Below are 8,455 nucleotides of genomic sequence, written 5' to 3'. Positions count from 1 at the left end.
ATCCACGAAGACTCCGAGCACGTATTTCGACCGGCTGGCCGAAACAGTACTCACGACGTGTTTCCAAGCATCCTCCACACAACGTCCTTGGCGAAAGCCAAATTGCCATCTGCAGCCATCCGGAATGGTGTCCTTCAGACGATTCACCATGATGCCCTCAAGCACTTTGCCCAGCACTGGCAACAGACAGATACCCCGATATGAGGTAGGATCGGTCCGGTCCTTATTGGGTCCCTTCAGGAGTGGAACCACCCTGGGATGCTTCCATTCCGTTGGGAAATACCCTGTCTCCAGGCAGCGGGAATACATCGCTGTCATGTGCTGAGGGATGGCACGCCACAATGCCTTGCAAATGGCACCTGTGATGCCGTCCATGCCGGGAGAGCGTCTGCTCTTCAACCTGGCGACGCATGCATCAACCTCGAAAGCTTCGAGGGCCGGTGGAGCCTCGATCGGGATAGCAATGTGTGCATTCGTCTCCGCAACAGGAAAGAAGTTGCGAAGGAGCACACCCGCACAGTCGCGCCATGTTGCGACCAGCCTACCATCCGTTCGAAGGCATCCAATCTCCGTGCTCTTTTTGAGGCCTCGGCAAATCCTGTAGACGTGCCCCCATGGATCATCTCTGTTCTCTCCCACGAAGCGTCGCCAGTTGTCTTCCTTCGATCTCAGGATGAGCTTCTTGTACTGCGCTGAGGAGATCCTCAACGCGAGCACAAGTTCCTCTGCTGCGTCGGTCTCATGCCGACGAGCGTCCTGGAGCCTTCGCCTCAGTCTCCTGACCTCTCGGCGTTTGGAGTGTAGTTCGGCAGTCCACCAAACTACTTTTCTCGCGGCTCTCGGTGTGCTGCGTCCCAGCACTCTGTCGCACACACTGTGCACTACAGAGCGCAGTGCAGACACTTGGTTGTCCAACGGCGATTCGGCGATGTCTTCCGGTAATTCGGCAATCTCCCTTACCACTTCCTCCTCGAACAATCGCCAGCGCGCATTGGAAAGCTTCCATGACGGCACAGGAGCAATGGGCTCAACTGTGTCGTTCGGGTCAGTCGTCACCACAACATGGATCATGTTGTGATCGCTGGTGTCCCATTCCTTCACTTCCCAATCGTATGTGGCCCACATAGTCGCAGCTTGGTTGACGATTGTTACATCGATATCGCTTTGGCCTCTACGGTTATCGAATGTAAACACCCGACTGGCTTCATTGAGCACGCCGGCTCTCATCTCGGTTATCCACTCAGACAGCAGCTCACCCCGTGCATAGTTAGCTTGCCCCCGATTGTGTTCGGAGAGCTTGCTAAACCACGCTGGGGATACTGCGTTCGCGTCGAGCTCAAAGATGACAGGAGTGCGGCTGCCCAGCAGCAGCACCGCATCTAAGTACCTGAGGTACGGCGCCAAGTCGGTGTCGAATTGGCAGTACACGGAGCATAGGAAGATTGAGCCGAATCTTCCCGTAACTCTGACGCATACTCCAAAATCCGTGGTAAGGGTCTCCATTGGCATGCAGATGGCGTCCGGTTCGTCGACGATGATAGCAGCTTTTCCTCGGCGGTCCTGGAAAACTCGCATTCCAGAAGGAAGGCCGGTAATCCGCCCTGCTCCATCGACGTACGGCTCCTGGACCAGTGCGAACTGACGGCCAGAGCTGCGCATGATGGCTCCGAGTTCCATCACAGCCGCTCGGCCACGGCCACAATTAGCTTGGATGAAGCTAAACATTAATGTCTAGCTTGCACCCTCGCCAGTACCGCTCCGTAGATCGGGCACGCCGCTGACAGCATGGAATGTGCTGCAGGGTACCCCTTGAAGCGGCAGTTGCGGCAGTCCACGGGGTTGGGACACCGTGCAATGTTGTGGCCGTTCTGTCCACACCGGTGGCACACGTTCTCCTTTAGGCGACATTGCGACACCTTGTGGTCGAAGCCTGCACATCTGTGGCAGGCGTATGTTCTGACCAAGGAGCGGCAGCGGCATCTAAACCACTTGATGTATACGCATTCGCGCAACGCCTCCTGTGCCTTTGCGTCGACCTCTAGCGTCACGTTGATCGTGGCGCCGTCGGTGACCGACCAGGGTTTACTGCCCAGGTGAACCGACTTTTTGAACTCCGCGGCAGTCATGGTCTCCTCCAGGTTCTTTGTGAAGAGCTCCTCCATGAACTCTTCCGGTGTTATGGACGTGTCCACGTCGTACACCACGACCTGAGGCTTGGTCTCCGGCCTCTTCTTGACCTCCAATCCTGCTTCGGTGAATTTGCTGCTGGCCACCACCTTCCTCAGTTCGCTCACTGAAGGGGTGCGAATAATCGCTCCTCCGCTCTTCAGCTCGCGAACCTCGTGGACGCGGACTCCAAGAGTCGGCACCACGGTCTTCTTAACTCTCTCCACAAGCTCCTTGCTGGTCTCCTCCGGGTTTTTGCTCTTTATTAGAGCAGACCAGGTATCCCTAGGCTTAGGGATCGGTGCAGCGACGGCGCTCGGTGCGGGCAGGCCTGGGAAGGCTGTCGCATACGCAGCGGTTGTGACGGCAGTGGTGCCCGTGTGGGCAGCAGCAGCGGGTCTCGGTGGATGCGGCATCCTTTCCCTCTCCTCCAGGCGCACTTTTTCCCCAGCCAGGGCCATGACCAACTCGTCGTACCGGTTGGTCGCGACGAGGATTTCCATTGAGGCCTCGGGCGGCATCAGCCCCTTAAGGACAGCCTTGCTCACCGCCATCCTTATCGCAGACATTTCTGCGATGATGGCCGAGTAGCCTGCCGCGACAATGTCAGTTGCCGGGCATGTGGCAGCGGTGGTGGCAGCGGTGGTGGCAGCGGTGGCGGCAGCGGTGGCGGCAGCGGTGGTGGCAGCGGCGGCAGAAGTACTGGCAGCGGTGGTGGCAGCGGCAGCGGCAGAGGTGGATGGAGCCTGCTCAAAGGGGAGCGACGTTGGCGGCGATCTCTCGGCTGGGATCGGCCGCTCTCCAGCTAGCCCAATCCCAAGCCCGATCTTTTTGGCTCCCTGTTTGGCGGCTGAGGACTTCGGCCGACCCCGCCTGCGGGCGGGAACGCTCGATGACGAGCTCGCCCCTACACTAGCCACGCTAGTGTCGCTGGCGTCGTCCTCCGTCTCTATTTCCATAGCCCGGCGGGTTGTGGCTACCTCTATTGGCGTGACTCAACTAATCGGCACTTAGTGGAGACTCGAACCAACGTCTCAGCGGAGACACGAACCGAACGCTTCGAACTCGAGCCAAAGCTTCGAACCAAAGCTTCGAACTCGAACGTGCTGTCGAACTATTCCGACTTGTTGTCGAACTATTCGCACTTGTTTACGAACTAGGGTTCCGCACGTGGTTGTTTTTAGCGTTTATTTTGCAAATATTAATTTGCAAATATCTGCTTTGTTCTTTCACCAAATTAACACCCGATTTCACTCACGAACAGCGCGTGATCTCGCGGCAATTTTGATGTATTTTCCACTTGGAAAAATCACTTTTTACTTTATTCGAACGACGGAATAGCGGACCGCTTGAAAAACACGTCTGCTTCGAGTGGCAGTCAAAAAGCAACTGATTAGATAGGGACAGTAGGAATCTCGTTAATCCATTCATGCGCGTCACTAATTAGATGACGAGGCATTTGGCTATTTTTTTTTTTTTTTTTGATCGCTGAGGAAGGAAAATCTTCAAAGATACTAGTGGAGGCCAAACCCCACTAGCATGCACGATTCATGATTACGAAGTAATCACGCATACGTACTAAAAACCCACCTCAAGTTTTACAACCACGATGTTTATACCTAATTTCACATTATGCCTAGGTAGCAAGCGTCTTCTCTCCAACATAGTGTATAGGCTAAGTCCAATCTCGAGTGTAACCTGCGAGATACATGAACTGTCTGAAGCAATATAGTCCGCCTGTTACCACTCTGGCGCTAATGACATTGCTGTCACCGGATGAGATGAGACCCTTTGCTATCAATCTTCTAACGGATTGATTGCTCCAGATCCCACGCCAGTTTAACGTCGCGGATAGGACTTCGACGTTGCCCGACACTCCGAATTCTCTCCGCAGTGCAGATATAACTTCCGGTCTTTTATATTTCTCAACTTTGCGATGGTGCACATCGTCGAGAAACAGTCCATCCGTTATAATCTGCGCATCAATCACGCTAGCGTGATTGTCACGGATACACACCAGGTCTGGTTTACTTACCGAGGTTTCCAGCTGCAAACTTGGTTCGACGTGCACTGTGTGGCCCTTCTCCTCAAGAATCCTCTTAAGGTTATTGACTACACAGTTATGTCTTGCTACCCGCCTCCCATGCGTACGGTAACAATTCTGCAGGATGTGGTTTGTTGTTTCGGGAGCATCACAACCTGCACGACATTGCCGTTCCAATTCATTTCTGCCCCTCGTGGTACGAGACCTCGATGGTAGGGCATTTATTCGCAGCTTGATACCGTTTCGGTAATCTTGACCTGTTAGCAAACGCGTGGGCTGACACACCCAGCCGTGTTGGGGACGAAAAAGTCCCGCTTCACGTAAGCCGCGACCATCAACAGACATATACAACCTGTTCGCCCAGTACGTTTCGATCTCTGTACGCGATGTCAACTCATTCAGTCCAGCCAGAGTTCTACCCCGGGCCTTATTCAATTCGTCAGTAAGAAATGAGCTGGCCGCCTCGGATTGCGCGAGGTAGGCCCACTTAATATTGCTCAATCTTTTCATACGTAGCATTGGTGCTACCCAACGAACTGAAGGGATTCCGAGGCCCCCATAAATATGAGGAGCATGGAAGAATGTAGTTGACACGTCCAGAGGAAGTCCTAACCACTTCCTTACGGTCGAACGTACCAGTATGTCACACTTTCTCAGAACACCTATCATCACACTACCTAGGGTCAGCTTATGGTAAAGTTGTGGGATAAGAACTGTTCTGAGTGCGAACAATTTCTGTTGTGGTTTTAGGGGGGACCTTGTCAGCCTCCACAGCTTCGGACCTAGGTCGTCGGCTGGACTGTACCTGGTCCTCCCTTGTGCAGTGAATGTTATGCCTAAATACTTCCACTCGTCTGTGCGCTTCAATGCAGGACACGAGCGCGAACCGATACGGAAGGTCTCTGGGATGACCACAGTACACTTCTGTTTCGGTTGCCCCTTTATTCCAACTGTAAAACATTTATCTGAGTTAAGGGTAAGCCCGACTGAAGATAGAAAATCGACAGTCGTGTCTAGCATTGTTTGAAGGCCTAAACGAGTTTCCGCAAATAAGACAATATCATCTGCGAACGCGGCCGCGTTTGTTGTGTGATCTCCGATTGTGGCACCAATCTCATTGGGGTAGGAACTAAGCAACTGATCGATGATCAAGTTGAATATTATGGGAGATAGCGGGTCACCCTGTCTGACACCTCGAGCAGGTATGAATTCCTCTGATCTCCATCCGTCCCCATTGAGCGTTGTGCCACAGACCTCGTACGAATTTTGTACGTAGTCAACGAATTCTTTAGGGGCACCATATGCAGTTAGAGTGGCGCTAACTGCTGCATGAGACACCGAGTCAAATGCTTTGCTTATATCTAAAGTTGCGATATAAACTGATTTACAACGTTTATGGTGATCCCTTAAGATTAAGTCGACTATCGTCGTATTATCGGCACATCCGTCGGTTGGAAGGAAACCTCGCTGACGCGGATCCCAGTCGACTGATGAGGTCAACCGGTAAGCCAAAATGGCATTTAAAATCCTTACCATAACAGATTGTACCGTAATTGGACGAAAGAGAGTCATAGTTACTCCCGCCGTTGACCCGCGCTTACTTGAATTTCTTCACTTTGACATTCAGAGCACTGGGCAGAAATCACATTGTGTCAACACCCGCTAGGGCCATCACAATGCTTTGTTTTAATTAGACAGTCGGATTCCCCAAGTCCGTGCCAGTTCTGAATTGATTGTTAATTGATAATCGTTATAATTAATAAGAACTAACTGGTTTAACCCAATTAGTATTCTTAAAAATTTTAGCAAGAAAGTTCCACAATTGGCTACGTAACTAAACTATCCGGGGAACAAGTAACTACCATAAATGATAGAAACTCTATTTACCCAGAACGAGCACATAAACCATGTTATTGTTTCCCAATCAAGCCCGACTATCTCAATCTTCAGAGCCAATCTTTATCCCGAAGTTACGGATCTAATTTGCCGACTTCCCTTACCTACATTATTCTATCGAATAGAGACTCTTCACCTTGGAGACCAGCTGCGGATATTGGTACGGCCTGTTGAGAAGTTTGCGTGTCCCCACCATAAATTTTCAAGGTCCGAGGAGAAAATATCGACACAACAGTATATGTCATGCTCTTCTAGCCCATCTACCATATCTCTCTGCGAAAGACTTCCATGGTAGTACGGCTATAAAACAGAAAAGAAAACTCTTCCGATATCTCTCGACGGCTTCTTTATGGTCGTTCCTGTTGCCAGGATGAGCACGAGGCCCATATTTAATAACAAACGGATACTCAACAGGTTACGGAATTGGAACCGTATTCCCTTTCGTTCAAAATTATTCAAGTATTTAAAAATCATAAAAGATTTGACAATATTACTCACTGATTTTTTACTTGAAAATTTTCGGCTTTCGCCTTGAACTTAGGAGCGACTAACTCGTGATCAACCACTGTTCACACGAAACCCTTCTCCACTTCAGTCCTCCAAGGTCTCATTCGATTATTTGCTACTACCACCAAGATCTGTGCCAATGGCAGCTCCATGAAGGCTTACGCCAAACACTTCTACGCATACCATTGTACCTTCCTACTCACTAAAGTTTCAAAATTTATATCACAAGTAATATAAATCATCTACTTTAGCGGTAATGTATAGTTATACAACTTAAGCGCCATCCATTTTAAGGGCTAGTTGCTTCGGCAGGTGAGTTGTTACACACTCCTTAGCGGATTTCGACTTCCATGATCACCGTCCTGCTGTTTTAAGCAACCAACGCCTTTCATGGTTTCTGCATGAGTTGTTAATTTGGGCACCGTAACATTACGTTTGGTTCATCCCACAGCGCCAGTTCTGCTTACCAAAAGTGGCCCACTGGGCACATTATATCATAACCTTAAACTTCATATCAAGAAAGTTAAGGTTCTTACCCATTTAAAGTTTGAGAATAGGTTAAGATCATTTCGACCCTAAGGCCTCTAATCATTCGCTTTACCAGATAAGATTATTTTATATAACATGAAAATGCACCAGCTATCCTGAGGGAAACTTCGGAAGGAACCAGCTACTAGATGGTTCGATTGGTCTTTCGCCCCTATACTCAATTCTGACAATCGATTTGCACGTCAGAACTGTTTCGGTCTTCCATCAGGGTTTCCCCTGACTTCAACCTGATCAAGTATAGTTCACCATCTTTCGGGTCACAGCATATATGCTCAAGGTACGTTCCAGTTAGAGGCATAAATAATATAAATATTATTATACATAACTATATAGAACGCCCCGGGATTGTGTTAATTATCTATAAATAGTTAAAAAACTAATCCCATTATTAGTCAAGTTAATTACGCTATTAGGTTTATCTCCCAATAACTTGCACATATGTTAGACTCCTTGGTCCGTGTTTCAAGACGGGTCCCGAAGGTATCCTGAATCTTTCGCATTGTTAATCATACAAATGCATATAATAAACACAAAAATCAATGATAAATATGCCATTATATAATTTCGAAAAATTAACGCACTGTATTAATTTTAATTTATCAACACTTTATCAAATTAATGACATTTATTCTATGTTAAAATGCAAGCATAATAATTTGAATAAACTATATTCATATATTATGATAAATTTGTTATATGCTAATAGATTACAATGTCCTTATATGGAAAAAATGCACACTATTATTATAATATTGTTAAAATATTACAACTTTAATGATGAATTTTCCATAACGGATATTCAGGTTCATCGGGCTTAACCTCTAAGCAGTTTCACGTACTGTTTAACTCTCTATTCAGAGTTCTTTTCAACTTTCCCTCACGGTACTTGTTTACTATCGGTCTCATGGTTATATTTAGTTTTAGATGGAGTTTACCACCCACTTAGTGCTGCACTATCAAGCAACACGACTCTTTGGAAACATCATCTAGTAATCATTAACGTTATACGGGCCTGGCACCCTCTATGGGTAAATGGCCTCATTTAAGAAGGACTTAAATCGTTAATTTCTCATACTAGAATATTGACGCTCCATACACTGCATCTCACGTTTGCCATATAGACAAAGTGACTTAGTGCTGAACTGATTTCTTTTCGCTCGCCGCTACTAAGAAAATCCTGGTTAGTTTCTTTTCCTCCCCTAATTAATATGCTTAAATTCAGGGGGTAGTCCCATATGAGTTGAGGTTGTATATACGTATATTAAAATTTATAATGATAATTACACTATATTA

The 8,455-nt window shown here is 48.1% G+C and overlaps 1 pseudogene; it reads right to left on the bottom strand.

Annotated features, from left to right (window-relative positions):
- Positions 1–3,524: 3,524 nt before the first annotated feature.
- Positions 3,525–8,411, bottom strand: LOC113567165 (annotated as a pseudogene).
- Between the last annotated feature and the right edge of the window lie 44 nt (positions 8,412–8,455).

The sequence above is a fragment of the Drosophila persimilis genome, unplaced genomic scaffold (assembly GCF_003286085.1).
Source record: "Drosophila persimilis strain 14011-0111.01,24,50 unplaced genomic scaffold, DperRS2 tig00002035-arrow-arrow-pilon, whole genome shotgun sequence".
NCBI classification, from domain to species: Eukaryota; Metazoa; Arthropoda; class Insecta; order Diptera; family Drosophilidae; genus Drosophila; species Drosophila persimilis.
The sequence above is the reverse complement of the archived record's forward strand: the minus strand, read 5'-3'. Positions and strand labels throughout refer to the sequence as shown.